This window comes from Xyrauchen texanus, chromosome 9 (assembly GCF_025860055.1).
Source record: "Xyrauchen texanus isolate HMW12.3.18 chromosome 9, RBS_HiC_50CHRs, whole genome shotgun sequence".
NCBI lineage: Eukaryota > Metazoa > Chordata > Actinopteri > Cypriniformes > Catostomidae > Xyrauchen > Xyrauchen texanus.
The window spans coordinates 15,078,099-15,093,952 of NC_068284.1; positions in this window are offsets into that span (position 1 = coordinate 15,078,099).

Sequence of the window (15,854 nt, forward strand, 5' to 3'; positions counted from 1 at the left end):
ACACATCTGGACACCGGCTGTAGGGGAAATGCTGCCCGCAAAAACATGAGGTCTGTCCAAGGGCTGAATAAGTGGCGGCATAGCAGTGTGATAGCTACGCTATGTGTACCACGGCCCCATGCTCATCTTGGGACTCGAGTCTGAAGCCATTGCTGAAGCGGCCTCATATGCATCAACCCGAGCAGCGTGACTGCTGCTGAGGAAGCCATGTGCCCCAGGAGCCTCTGAAAGTTTTTCAGTGGAACCGCTGTCCTCCACCTGAATGACTTCAGACAGATCAGCACTGACTGCGCATGCTCGCTTGTGAGGCATGCTATCATTGAGACCGAGTCTAACTCCATGCCAAGAAAAGAGATGTTCTGAACCGTGGTGAGCTTGCTCTTTTCCCAGTAAACCTGAAGCACTAGACTGAGGTGCCTGAGCACCAGGTCCCTGTGCATGCACAACAACTCTTGAGAGTGTGCTAGAATTAGCCAGTCATTGAGGTAGTTGAGTATGCGGATTTACACTTCACTTAATGGAGCAAGAACTGCCTCTGCGACTTTCGTGAAGACGTGAGGGGATAGGGACAGGCCGAAGAGGATGACCTTGTACTGATACGCCCAGCTGTTGAAAGCAAACTGTAGGAAGGATCTGTGTCGAGGTAAATCCGAGACGTGAAAGTATGCATCCTTCAGGTTTACTACCGCGAACCAATCTTGATGCCGGACACACATCAAAATGTGTTTCTGTGTTAGCATCTTGAACGGGAGTCTGTGTAAGGCCCCGTTCAGAACTCACAGGTCCAAGATTGGCTGCAATCGATTGGTACGATGAAGTAAGGGCTGTAGAACCCTTCCCCCACCTCGACTGGAGGGACAGGCTCTACCGCTGAACTGGGGCGGGCGCCTGGTGAACTGAATCAGCCGAGTCGGATGGTCCTGGCCGTCCAAGCTCCAGGCGGGTGGCACTAAAGGGACGATCGTGTCTGGGAGAGGGGAGCATTGGGAAAGCATGCTTTGTCAGTGTCCCTCATATCGATCAGATTCAGCCACAGGTGGCGCTCCTGGAACACCAAGGTGGACATAGCCTGCCCGAGTGCTCACGCTGTGACCTTCATAACCCGGAGGGTGAGGTCGGTCACAGAGTGCAGCTCCTGCAGTACATCGGGATCAGGACAACCCATGTGCAGATCTTTTAGTGCCTTGGCCTAGTGTACCTGAGTGACAGAAGGGGAACCATGTAAACTGTGTGAGAAAAATAGTAAGCATGATTTTATAAAGACAATGTGTTGTTAAATTAAATAATTTGACAAATGCAAAATTAAATAAATGGCTTTTATTTCGTCATTGTACTAAAGCCAAATGAAATTGATATTTAGAATGTATTATTGTTCAGCTTATTATAATAATATGATACAGAATTACTATTATTTTAAGGATTCGTTTTTACAATAGTATTTATTTCTGTTGTGTTTACTTCAACTTCCCCTGGAGCTTTAATATTGACAGAACGTTGATAGTGCACAGCAGTGTCAGAATGTATTTCACAGTTTATAATGTTCCTCATTACAAATCTGGTGAAACACAGTCATCTCTATGTCTGTGATACCGTTTCACGTTTTTAGATTTGTATAATAACTAGGGCTGTCAATCGATTACAATTTTTAATCTAATTAATTACATGGTGTCCTGATTAATTAATCGTAATTAATCGCATTTAATTGCATATACAAATATTTGCTGAGAAAGCCCCTCATATAAATATAATTGGATATATAATGATGAAATAATGATACATAGTTATCTTTAAATATATATATATATATATATATATATATATATATATATATATATATATATATATAATAATAAAAATATTCAGATAATTAAAATGCATTAAATTTTTGGGGCAGAATAGATAATCATTAATAAGACAATACAAAAAGCAGCTTTAGAATACAATGTATTGTTTACTACCATATTATTGAACATAAGCCAATCATTGGCATACTTCCACATCAATCCATTTCACAAGTGAATTTGTCAATCAGTTGGAGATTTATTATGAGGGCTTGTTTAAGGACCGTGAATTTACACCTGCGTCAAACAAGCTTGTGTAGCGTCTCAGGTGTGCTGCCTCAAAAATATAAACGTTTTAGTTCACTGTGTCAAGTTAAATATAGTTTAATACTTAGAACACATCTTGAGATCCCTTAGTTCGGATTTGCGCTCCATGAAGTGTTTTGAACGCAAGAACGTAACGCATGTTTGTGTTGTTCTGCTGCTCAAGGGTGTTTTTCTTCACTATATAAACTGCGCATTGCCACACAGCTGAAGTTTCACTTACTGCCCTCTGGACTAAACAGGTGGTACTACAAGCTTGCATTTCTCAGGAATCTTCCATATCATTGCGGGCCTTGCGATTAATTGCGTTAATTGTTTAACGCGTTATTTTTTGTTAAATTAATCGCACTGAATTAACGCATTAAATCGAAAGCCCTAATAATAACTTTAGTTCAAATGTTTGAAATTGCGTGAATGGGTGAAACTGTAGCACTTTGACTTCACAATGCATGTAATATGCCTGAAAACAGAGTCACGGCGTGTGGACAACAAACAACATGTCAAGCCCAAAGTACACTTAGTACAGGATGCTTGACACAAATTTTGTCATCAGCAGAGTGCTCGAGCACTGAACGTGCACAGCCCGATTTTTCTAACCGCAAATATTTTTTATTATTTGCACTAATTAGGGGGACCAGATATTGGCAACACTCACATTTGAGCCATTGCTTTCATTAAGAAGCACAAGAATCACTATTAAAAAACCTGAGACGAACGTGAATTGGTCCACCAGAGGGAAAGGTTATCACATTTGAATTGACGCAAAAATGTCTGATGGGAGATGCCAATTATTGTTAATCCTCCTGTATGAGGTTGATTTCAGGGTACCAGAAAATTCAGTTGGGAACTGTTGATTTCCCATGTGGTCATGTTGTTGTAGTGCAGTGCAGTAGCAGTGTGCATTGGGCAAGCAGCCTCAGAGACATGGGTTCTGGTCCCGTGGAAACTAGGAAGTAACAACATTTACCTAATCAATGATGAGTGTGATTTGGAGGTGCATCTTCCCTCTAAAATGAATTTTTTTACTCCAGTGATGATTAGGTTAGAGTTGGGGTTTGGTTTAGGGGGTAGAGTTAATAAGCATGTCTGTTGACTGTACTACATCATTTATAACTAAACTACAACTCGCTTTCTGCACCACTCTGTAAACGTTTAACTTGGAAACTCGAGCTCACACGTGCCCATACATTCAACAACACTTCTAGCTTGGGCAGCTGGGATATTGGTTCGAATTTCACAGAAAAGACCAGCAGGTGTTGTGTTTTGAATGCTGGGGTCTCCACCAGGCTTCTTAACTAGCTTCACCATCAACAAAACATCACCCTGCTGGTGAAAAGCATGGCTAATGCTGTTCTACCAGTCAGACTACCAGTCAGACTACTCTAGCCTGGACCAGCATAGAAATTCATGGTGGTCTTTTCAGCAGGGTGGTCCGCAACCACAATCCAGACATTTTAACAATTAAATTGCCACCTCTATATCTGCATTGCAAGCGAACAACACAACGAATCAGAACACTAATTTGATGTATGCTCCCATAATATTCAAGCTTATGCTTAAATTGGAAGCATTCTAGCTTTGTCATTTTGTTCAAGACTGATTGAAATACTTGAAGAATTACAACAAACAAGTAAGTTTTAAGTACAAGGTGTTTAAAAGAGAGACACATTCTTTATTCACCTCAGCATAAGCCTTCTTGGCAGATTAATTTGCCTCTCAGGTGGAACTCTGCAACATGCATGGCTGGGCATTTTCTCAGGCCTCTGATGCATGAGTAAAAGCTATAACATTTTGTTAACAGGGCAGAATGAATTAATACCCATCCGAGAGCCACTCCAGATGGCTGCTGCCTCTTTCACAGCCTCTCATTGTGTAGGAAAATAAACATCCTTAAATCACCACGATGGGAGTTTCTACAATCAACGGCGCTGAAGTCATGGTCCGAATCACGCCTCCTCAGACGGCCTGCTGATTTTGTGGTGAATACTCTGTGCTGTAAAGAGCAATCTCCTGACACAACATAACGTAGCTGTTTGAGACGGATATGGTCTCATGTTCTTCTCTCAACTGATGTTTTTGGCTATAAATGTTGTACCTGCCAAGGCCCCAAAGTAGCAACACTTCTGCTTGCATACCTGCACACAATATCTATTTGTATCTTCAGGAACAATTAGAGGTATATTGTTAGACTCCTGAGAGAAAGTGTCCTGTTTCTTGGAGTCTCACTTTCAATGGGTGACCATGTTGCAGCAACTACATAAAGGAGTGTTTTTATTGGAAAATAGGTGCTGCTCAATGCTTCTTTTTGCCAAACTAAATCCATATGAATACATGACCCTAAAGTAGAGGGTGGTTACGGTTGCAGTAAATAGAGCTCTTTGTGGATATTTTACAAAAACATTCATTACATTCATGTTTCTGCCATTTCAAATATCAAGTGACTCATGAGAGTGTTTTTGGTTGCATGCACAATGTCCTGAGGATTAAAGAGATCTTTCTCATTGGTTTCATTTTCAAGACATTAAACTTGTCAATGGAGAGTTTTGCCTCAGCAATTCATATTTGGAAATTAATGAAGAATGAGTCCAATGGACAGTGTAACCACCAGAAATCTTTCTTTCTTTCTTTCTTTCTTTCTTTCTTTCTTTCTTTCTTTCTTTCTTTCTTTCTTTCTTTCTTTCTTTCATTCAACTTCAACCTTTCAAACTTTTCTTTATTTCAAAGTAGTTTCCCACCAATATTCTAACCCCCAAAGTCTTACAAATAGTTACAACTATTTAACATTGAGGAAGAAAATTCTCATGTTTAACATGTTTCTTTAAAAGCACATCACCTCTTGCAACAAAGATAAAAGAAAATTGGAGGTATAAAATTAAATTCTGTACACAAATCCCACTGATAGCATTATACACCATGCATTGTGTATGAGCATATACTGTATTATACATGCATTTAGTACACAACGCATAAGAAAAATGTGAGGAAAAACACATTTTTGTAATCCCAAATCCAACCTGACTGGCCCAGTGAATGATTTGGTCAGAGGTAAACAGGAGGTTTCTCTGACTCATTATGTGCTCTCTGGTCATAGTCCATTAAACCTATGGGCCCATGGGTCTACCCAAAGGTTCTGCACTAAGAAGAAGTGATCGGATATAGCTCTAAATCACATCCTATGGAAAACAACAGTTTTGGTTTTCATATTTAGGGGGAAATAGAGTTTTAGTCTTCTGTTAGGAAACAAAAGAAGAGGTAAGAATTACCTAGCAGGAATTATCTAGATAATTGTTTTTGGGAATAAATTTGGTAGTTGATGCATAACATGTACATTAGCTATTTTTTTAAACATACATAAACACTGGCGGCCAAAAGTTTGGAATAATATACAGATTTTGCTTTTTCGGAATGAAATTGGAGAAGGTGGTGGCGTAGTGGGCTAAGCACATAACTGTTAATCAGAAGGTCGCTGGTTCGAGCCCCACAGCCACCACAATTGTGTCCTTGAGCAAGGCACTTAACTCCAGGTTGTCCCTGTACTAAGAGCACTGTAAGTCGCTTTGGATAAAAGCGTCTGCCAAATGCATAAATGTAAATTAAATTGGTACTTTAATTCACCAGTGGCATTCAGCTGATCAGAAATATAGTCAGGACATTATTGATGTAAAAACAGCATCATCACTATTTGAAAAAAAGTCATTTTTGATCAAATCTAGAAAGGCCCCAATTCCAGCAGACATCACTCCAACACTTATCCTTGAGTAATCATGCTAAATTGCTAATTTGGTACTAGAAAATCACATGCCATTATACCAAACACAATTGAAATCTATTTGGTTCGTTAAATGAAGCTTAACATTGTCTTTGAGTTGCCACAGTATGCAATAGACTAGCATGTCTTGCTGTCAATATTAGGTCAAAAAAGGCAAAAAAGAAAGTTAATCATTGTTTTGAGGAATGAAGACTATACAATGCTAGAAATTGCCAAAATATGAAGATTTCATAATGTGTACAACAAGGACAGAAAGAGATGTGTAAGGTCAGATGTACAACTAAACAAGAGGATAAATACATCAGAGTCTCTAGTTCAGAAATAGATGCTTCACATGTCCTCCGCTGACAGCTTCATTGAATTCTACCCGCTTAACATCAGTGTCATGTACAAGAGTAAAAAGAATACTCAGGGGTGCAGGACTTATGGGAAGAATTGCCACTTTTGAAACAGATTAACAAAAAGAAAAGTTTTGAGTGGGCAAAGAAACACAGACATTGGACAATAGATAATTGGAAAAGAGTGAAATGGATCTTAAGCATTAGATCAAGGTGTCTGATGAGTCGGCTGTCATCACTGCCACATCACCATTGAGAAAGTGATCCTTAAGGATTTAAAAACACAAGATGTTCTGCATGACCGTGTGATTTTCACTTCAAGTAAATTGGTAAGTGCTTTTTGCATTGTTATAGCAACATCAGGAGTGTAAATTAGGCTGCTTGAGCATTCAGTGTCAGATCAAGTTTTGAAAAGTATTGCTGCATTCCATTCAACTCGGAAAGTCAGATTTCACAACTTAAAATTAGGCTTGCTTGAACATTAAGTGTTGTTTCAAGTTCTGGCTTTCGTGCGTGGACGTGTTTTAAAAACGTCAATTGGTATTTTTAGTTAGCTGCGACATAATATATGATGCCCAAAGGCATAGGGTGTCTCATTCATCATGAAACTGTGTTTTCTTAATGGTATGAATCACACTGAAGTCCTAGACATTAAATGCACAGCCCGCCACTGCAATATGATCAGTTGAATGCCACTTTGGTGAATAAAAGTACCAATTTCTTTCTATAAGAGCAAATTCTGTACATTATTGCGAACTTCTGGCCACCAGTGTAGGTAAAAATCCCCTTTTTTTGAGTATAGCATATTACACTTGTTTGAGTATAGTCATGTCAGCTATCCAAATACTGAAATAAAGTGAGCTACAATCTAAGCTACATTTCTGTATTTTTAATCAGTATGGAGCGGCAAAGGTACATGTTGCACAACTGTCTCTGGTAAATGCTGTATTGACTGTATTTCAGCATTCAGTGAGATAGACAGCCTTCCCAGTGGAAATGTGAAGTCTTTCTGGTTTCAGGGTCGCGTGTTCAGGAAGGAGAAGCTCAATAATACAAGCACACACTCTATTATTTACTAGCAGGGGGCAAAATACCAAAATGAGGGTTTGTGCTTTTAAATTAATAGACACAATGAATCACTCAGGATGGTGGTTTTACGGTTATGGTCATGACCCAAGCTCAGCTTGTCATGCAGGAAGAGAAAGTTTGGTGATTCGAGTTTAAGTGAAGTTCTCATAAAATTGAAGCATTTGTGGCATATTACCATCTCAAGGATATTTCATTCTAAGAGGTGGTCTATTTTATCCATCTTAATCTGTACTGATCACAGAATTGCTTACCATCTGATGATGAGGTCAGATTCACCCACTGTATGGTGGTTCATTTACTAATCAATCTCATTTGCTCCAGTCAGCTGTTAGAATGGCCCGTTCTGCCTGAACCTGTAGTGATTGGCTCTCGATATGTTTAGAATCCCTTTGCTTCTCCAGTGTGTGTCTTGTATTCCTCAGGTCTTCATAAATAACGCTTAATTGAAACTGTCCAACTGTCAGAATGATTACACACTTTAGTTTGCCATTTGGCGCCAAGAGACTATGCGTGCTTGGTTATCCAGAACAAGTTTGTGGGGAATTCTTCACTTTCATAGCCAACATAATCATGCCACTGGGAAAAAAAAGGAGTTAGTGACTTATTAAATAACTAGACACACTGTATACCTGTGTAGTGCACCAGAGCAATGTAAGTGGTTGTGCAGTCTTTGTAATGGCTGATGGTGTTATCGGCCTCAGTAAACAAATATGGAAACATTTCTAAGGTCGGAGAGGACTGGTGGTTTTTAACTAATCCACACTTGGAAAGAGAGAATGTCTGCTGAAGGACTGTTAGCTCTAGCATGCAAAATCACAATGCTGTTTTTGCATTGAGCCAACACAGATGCTGTAAAGTGGGACAAGTTTATGAAAAGACAGAATAAAACATTTTGCTGGTACAAAAGCAGTTTGTTTCTGCTGCCTCTCTTTGGAATTGGATCTATTGACTGTTGAACTAAATATTCCTACTTTCAATGATATTATGTTTTTTGGTACTATAAAAACATATAACTGTGTGCTTTCTGTCACAGAACACGAGGAAACTGTCTGAACTAAAAATATTTGCCTTCTATGTTTGTAATTTTTTAAAATCCAAAGCAGTTTAGCTTTCAATTAATACTATTTAGATATAGAATAAGGAGGTCTATATTACCTTATGAAAGCTACCCGTTAGCATTACCAACAATATAAATATGAGTTAATGATGCCCTGGATGTACATGACCTGCATACTGCCATCTTTGCTCATTTTATCCGGCCAATCACCTGAGCCGTAAATGCCATAAAATGTAACCAATTACTTTTGAGGTGCAGAAATATGACGTCCTGACAGCTCTTTGGCTGATGGCACCACAACAATGTGTACAGTCCAAAGCCCAAAGGTCAAAGGCAAAATTTCTTGTTACTGTAAAATGTTTGAATTATACAGTATGCTCCTTGCCAATAAAAAAGCATTTCAGCAGAAAACAGCTACTTTTGAGTGGCCGTGAATGGAGAAACAGGCTTTTTTCCTTCAGAATGGAGTAGTTATGGCAATTACCAGTAGGGGCTAACTAGCCCCAGTGACCAAACCCATTGACCAATCGCGTAAGTCTACTGTTGCAGCGATTGTACAGTGTTTGGGCTCTCGCTGGTTGATTAACTTATTTCCTTAACAACAATGACCACATGGACAAGAGGAAAAAAAAGAGGTAAAAGATTAATTTCTCAGTTGTTTTTTTGTTTACTGGTATTCGTGAGCTGTGTCATCTCGTTCACAGCGCTCAGATGCATATTTCGTTTTTTTCCGGATTCCCGCTGAGAGTTTGTGTTTTCGCTGTCTGAACTTCGGAGTTTGCTGTTTTTCATATAGGCCTACAGAACTGTGAATTAAAGTTTCTTCCCATATTTTTTATTGCATTTAATTTTTTTAATTTAATATATTTAAATCCACTTTCAGCCATCCACTGACATACAGATGCAATTTTGGTTTATTAAAATAAAAAGCTATATTTGGGCAAATTAGAATCCAAAACATCTAAAAACTAAAGGCAAAAATGTACCACTAGATCAATCAGTCATGTTCTTAATCAAAGTGCTGATCTACACATTCATCTACTGACTGACAAAATCCCAAGACTGATAGTGGCAGATGTACTGATTAAATTAACATATTATGTGAAATATTTTTTTGAGTGCTTCAGTCGGTCATTAAGAATGACTGTTGATCAAAACAGATCATTTAAAATAATCGTTTACTGTGCATAACATAATTAATATTCAGAAGTTTCTCAGCACTGCCACCACAGTACAATTTTTCATAAAGTTTTTATTAATTATAATTATTTAGGCCTAACTTTGTGTTAATCTTCACTTTAAAATGGCTTACTCCAGCTGTTACAAAGGTGATAGGCCTACAGGACTTTATAAACAGAATAACATGGGATATGCATGCACTCTCCATCCATGGGTACACACATTTTGGCCTGCATAAAGTGGTGATGTTAAGTCCAGATTGCCAGTTATTATGTCAAGCTAAGGAATGCAGATTTAAATATTCTTTCTCAGTTTTCATAAACAATAACCATTCAATGTATGTCTACATTGTATGTTTTTATATTCAATGTAAAGTTAATCAAAACCTTTTTATTAGTTATTTGAGGATGTAAGGTCATATTTGTTCTTCAGCCAGATCTTAAGAAGAAATGTATGGCCAGACCTTGAAAATTATATTTAAATACATTTTTTAACATAATTAAATAATATTTTAATATATATAAACACATTATTAACCATACTGTTACAATAAAATTGTTGGTTAAGACACAAATGGATAAATAAGTTTGGCCCCAGTTTAGTTTATATATCCCAGAGATTATTTACTTATTTTTAAATAAACATATGTTGCAAACAAAATCAGTCTCAGAGTATATTTTATCTATCCCCCTAATCAAGTTTAAAACTAACAAGGGGAGTACCTGCACTTCTTTTCTTCCACTTCCAGCACTGGATATAAGTGAAACACTCTTCTTTAATAATTTGCTCTGACTGCGGGTTGTAGAGTAACTCTGGCTTTGAGCATTTCAAGGTTTGGCAAAAGATGCACCCTCCATGCTGTCCAAGCAAAGGTATAGCCCACTGGAGACCATTTAGAGTGCAATTCTATAGTCTTCTGCCATTTAGCACTCATCTCGAGTCAGTATGCTTAAAAACAACAAGACAGCCTTAAATAAAATAACTTCTTCGCTGCGTGATTAGATATTGTAAACATGGAGTAGTTGCTAGAATTACTTGTTTCATGCTACTGACCAAAAATGGTTGTTCTGTTGCCAAGAGGTAGGTCGAAATTTAATAAGGGCCAGAACGTGACTGCAGTTTGGGCAGTGGTCTGACATTGGGGATAAACTGTGCTTTGTTTTATGTAATTAACATTAACATTGTTCTAAAGTTGCTTCTGGTGCTGTACTTTGTGATAATCATTAAGGCACAAATCTTTTGTTTACCATATAATACATAATGGTAGCGTATTTAAATCAATCAGTTTTTGTTAATCCTTTTCCGCAGCTCTATTTGGGCAGGCCAAATATTTGTTGGACATTTTCACTGTATGCATGTGCGCGCATGTGGTATCCTAGCACTTTAATAGCAATGACATCAGCCCATGAAGGAACCTGACCTCTTGTAAAGCCACAAAGCCAGGGCTGTCTATCCAACCAGCTTCTCCACGCAAAACCAGTCAAATACAGTATTTGGCTCTCCATCAAAATTTCTCTTTTTATACTAGCCTCTTTCTAGTCATTATATATCAATTATCAGAGGCAAAGAGGACTACATTGATTGACAGTTAGAAGAGCCATGACTGAAAAATACATTAATATAACATGCACTGCAAATACATGGAAACTTAGAGTGGAAAATGACAGTGCTCTAAGCTTAAAAAGATGACTGTAATTTAATTATGAAGAAAGAGCTCCCTGAAATTGATTACTAAGCAGGTGCATTATTAAATATAAAAATAGTATAGGCCTATAAGTAATTGACATGAAATACATTTGGAAAGTTGACATGTCCTGTGGTGTGACATGCAATACTCTAACTATTTAAACAGCATTGTTGCTGATTCTGTTATAATTATTAAGCATGCATTTTTTTTTACATTCCATTAATTGACTTCATGAAATACATTTGTACTTTTAAATATTCGTCTTTCACACCACGTGTCCATTTAAAATGAACTAATTTGCTGAATTTGGTCTGTGCTTCCAAAAAATTTGTAGCAGTTTCCCCAGTGGTCGAAGCTGGAAGAGTTGTTGAATGTATGCAAACATGTGAGCTCCTGTGTCTAGGTGAAATGTCCACAGAGTGGCGCCAAAAGCGAGTTGTAATATAATTTTTTTTATATACTCTCGTGCTTAACATTGCTATGAGCACACGATTACTTCCTGGTTCCCACGTAACTAGAACCTGTGTCTCACAGACTTCTCTCGGCAGCACAAGAGTAAAAAATATTTAGAATCTATCAGTATTTTAACACAATCAGTAGCACAAGAGGAAATTAATTTATGCTTGACTTAATGCAAAAGTGTCCAATTCGGAATGGCGCTTATTAGTAATTTAGCTGAATAGGGTCGATTTCAGAGTACATAAACTTTCAGAAGCAACGTGTCAATTTTCCCTGAGGCCATGTTGGAATTTTTTTTAAGAAATGGCTACCTGTTGGAGCATCTATAATATATGCTTTCCCACATACTGTATGCTGTAGGATACTATTTTTGTGACAGCGCTAGGTGCAGCGCAATGCGCAACAACTGAGCGCAATGTCTCATCCGATTTTTGTGAGAGCACTAATTCTAAGCGCAATTTTCTTGCTATTGCGAAGCGCAAGTTGCCGTGGGTGAGAGTGTTTGCGCTATCTTTGGATCTATATGTGCAATCTGTAGGTGTACTGTTTGTAAATGATGTGCCCCAAAGACTTCATAATCACCTCTATTCTCAGTGCAAATTCTAAACTCCTGTTCCTGCATTTTCAGTTTGGAGACTCCACCAGCAGGTGGAGTTCATGTCAAAACTCTGAAAACATAGTGGAACATCAAATGATTAGGGCCCAAGCACTGAAAGTGTGGAGGCACTATTGTTCTTCAAGGGTTCTTATTATTTTCAAGGTTTTCGGTACTTTTGGGGTACTTAACATGCGTGAAAATATTAGCACATGGGCGTGGCTGGGGAGCTCTGTAGCGCAACCTTTTGAGAGAAAAAACTGGTTGGGTCAGTTTCTTCTACGGTCACCAAACTGGCTACATATATTGTTCTTATCAAGCCAGATAACTTTCAAAATTACAATCATTTGTCCCACCCAACAGGAAGTCGGCTATTTTGGATTGAATGTGCATTTTTTTTTTAAATCGCAGGCCCTGAACTTTTTAATACTCCTCATAGGGGATTCATGTAACTTCCACCAAAATTAGGCAATATTATCCAAGACATTGAAGATGCTAAATTGTGAACTGTTTTTTTTAATATTTTGAACAGTATTGCCATGGAAACACAATAAATTAAGGGCAAAAATGTGAAACAGGAAGTTCCTTATAACTTCTGTGTGCATTGTATGAGTTTGAATAAAATTCAGCTGTATGCTTGATAATTGGTGCTTATGAATATGCTTTGTTTGTTTATATCGCTGGTGTTTGAGAAGGAATGGAACCTCAGAATTAAATTGCACTTGACCCAGCCCATTAGCGCTTTTTGCTCACGATTTCGCCCACACCCACTAGCACCTAGACTTAGTGCATGCTTGCACGAAAATACCAAAACTTCATGGCTATGCCCATTTACTTTGCGCTTCTGACTTAAAGCATTGAGTTGCTCTTATTGCTCATATCTCTATGTCTTAAAATAGGGCCCATTAAATCAACAGGCCTAGTTTTTTATGTGAGTCTTTCAATCTGTAATTTTTACAACTGTATATGTCATAATACAGACTGGTGTAAGGATCCATGTCTGCTTATCCAATTTATGCTTCCTTTCATTTCATTCTGAATTCTGTAAAGACCTGAGTTAAGTTCAATGTCAAGGATTAATCTACACATGGACTAGAAATGGTTGGTACATAAGAGATACCTGGATATGATTCAGAGGTCCAACCCAGAGTCTTGCTCCACACCACTTAAACCAAATTGAGATCCCATCTTTGCTATGGAGAGTCTGCAAGTGATTAATGTCAGAACACAAGCAACAACACTGGACAAACACAATAGGTGTATAAAAATCATCCAGTAATATAACAATGCACAGTACATCATTACGTAGGGAATTCTGGTGAGATAAAAATTCTTTAAAATTATTTGTTGTGCAACATAAACATACATTTCAAACACAAGAATATAAATAACCCTTCAGTATGGTGTTTATGAATGGAATTATTTAATGACTGGCCAGCACACTACATCTTATAAGCATATAATTACAACAATATGATGTGACTTTTATGTGCTGAAAATCTCCAAAACATTTCAAAAGTGATCATGTGTTTTACCAGTTCAGTTAACATGAATTGCTCTCTCAGACATGAGTCCATGTATTGAGGATCCAGTGACTCCCTGTTTCGATCTTGCTGAGTTAATCTCTCAGCTCAGTGAATGCGATAGCCAGGTCAACACTGATGATGAATTTGTCGAACAAATTGCTGTATTTATTCTCCATATCTTGGGCAATGTCAATAATATCATCAACGTCCTCCTCCTGTAAAAACATTTAAATAGAAGGTTGATACATGTGAATAATAGTAGGCTACTGTAATGTTCAGTACACTACACTGTGTATATATATATATATATATATATATATATATATATATATATATAAATTGCTAAATATATTTTTCAAAAAAGGAAAATGGGTTTGATCGATCATTTTGTATTTTTTGCCACTAAACAAATGAGTTGTTCTTGAGTTATAATACATGATTTTATGAAACACACAATGATGAAATGCATGTTGTTAGTGGTCAATGTTGCATTGGAAGTTTCAATGTAAATATAAACGTATATATACTGTATACTGTATATATATATATATATATATATATATATATATATATATATATGTATAAAAACAGTCATGAGAGTAAAGATACTAGTACAGTTCAGTATATTTAACAGTACCTATTAACTTCATTTAGGTCAATGGTCAGTGTGAGAAATGTTCTGCTATGATACTGTCCACTATTTTTAACACCGAGAGGACATTTAGCACATTACGTAAAACTGCAGATGGTCTGATAGAACATCTTGCCAATAAATATGTCTCTCCGTACCTCAAAAGGTATTTCACTTCGCAGTTCTTGAATTATAAAAATTATGTGACACTATAAGTGAGACAGATTTGGCTTGGATTGCAGTCAGAAAAGTACAGAAGAGCAAGTAACGGCAGTAAAGAGGAGTCATGCCGCTAAATCATGAAAACAAGCAATGTCAAAATGTGGCTTGTTAAGGCATTTGCACAGTTCAGTTACATAGCAAGTGTTCTGGCTTAATATGGGAAGATGAGTAACACATCTGCTCTGGAGGGCACCTAGCAGCTTAGTAGTATGTAAAACAACATCCAGGTGTGAGAGAGATGACCTAAGTCTTTTTATAAGACCCCGGGGTGGACTTAGGTGCTCATACTCACAGCATGACACAGATGGGTCTTGGTGTGTTTTCCAGCTAACTTTCTACCCAGCACAGCCTCAGAAAGTAGGGAGACCTGTGTGTGCTCTGGGGCACACCTGCAGCCCACCTTGGAGTGAAGGAACCTTTGCCAAAAAGTTGCATTAAATGCAAGAGAGGGCGAAGATAGGTCAAGATAATGGGCCAGGATGCGAACTTGTCCATCTCTGGTGTGAATTGGACTCTTGTGTAGCATCAGGAAGGTAATGAATTGAGAACGTGAGAGCCTCCAATGTATTTTTATTACTTTATTTTTTTATATACAATTTTACAAATAATGTTTTTAGATTTAAAGATGAAATAAGTAAACTACAATAATATTATCTCTTACTGTAAATTATTTTGTGGGCTTCTGCTCATCCAGACGTGACAAAACCTTAGCTTTTCTTCGGCTGAGTCTTAAGTGCTCAATAGATTGGGGCTTTACAAATATAATACAGGGTTTAAACTCAGTTTTGTAGATTGGGGCTTTACAAATATAATACAGGGTTTAAACTCAGTTTTGTATAAGGCTGCTATTGCCTATTGGAGAATTGAAGAGATGAACATTAGCTCTTTGAATTGCACATGTAATTGTGTTATAGGAAACAAAGCTAATTAAATACATACTAGTACAATTATCCAAAATAATACAGTCATTGCGTCATTGCCTGTGGTATAGACATGCCCATCATGTTGTAACTGCACTATTTTATTGTAAACAATTTTCAATAAAATGCTGAGAAAATTTCATCTGCATGCTTTATAACAATGGAGCACTTGATGATTTCCAAAATCCTGCACAAGCCCTTCTGCATCAGCTATGCATAATTTGAAATATGTGCCCATATAGTATGTTTGTTAATACAGTGAGAATATTCTTATAAA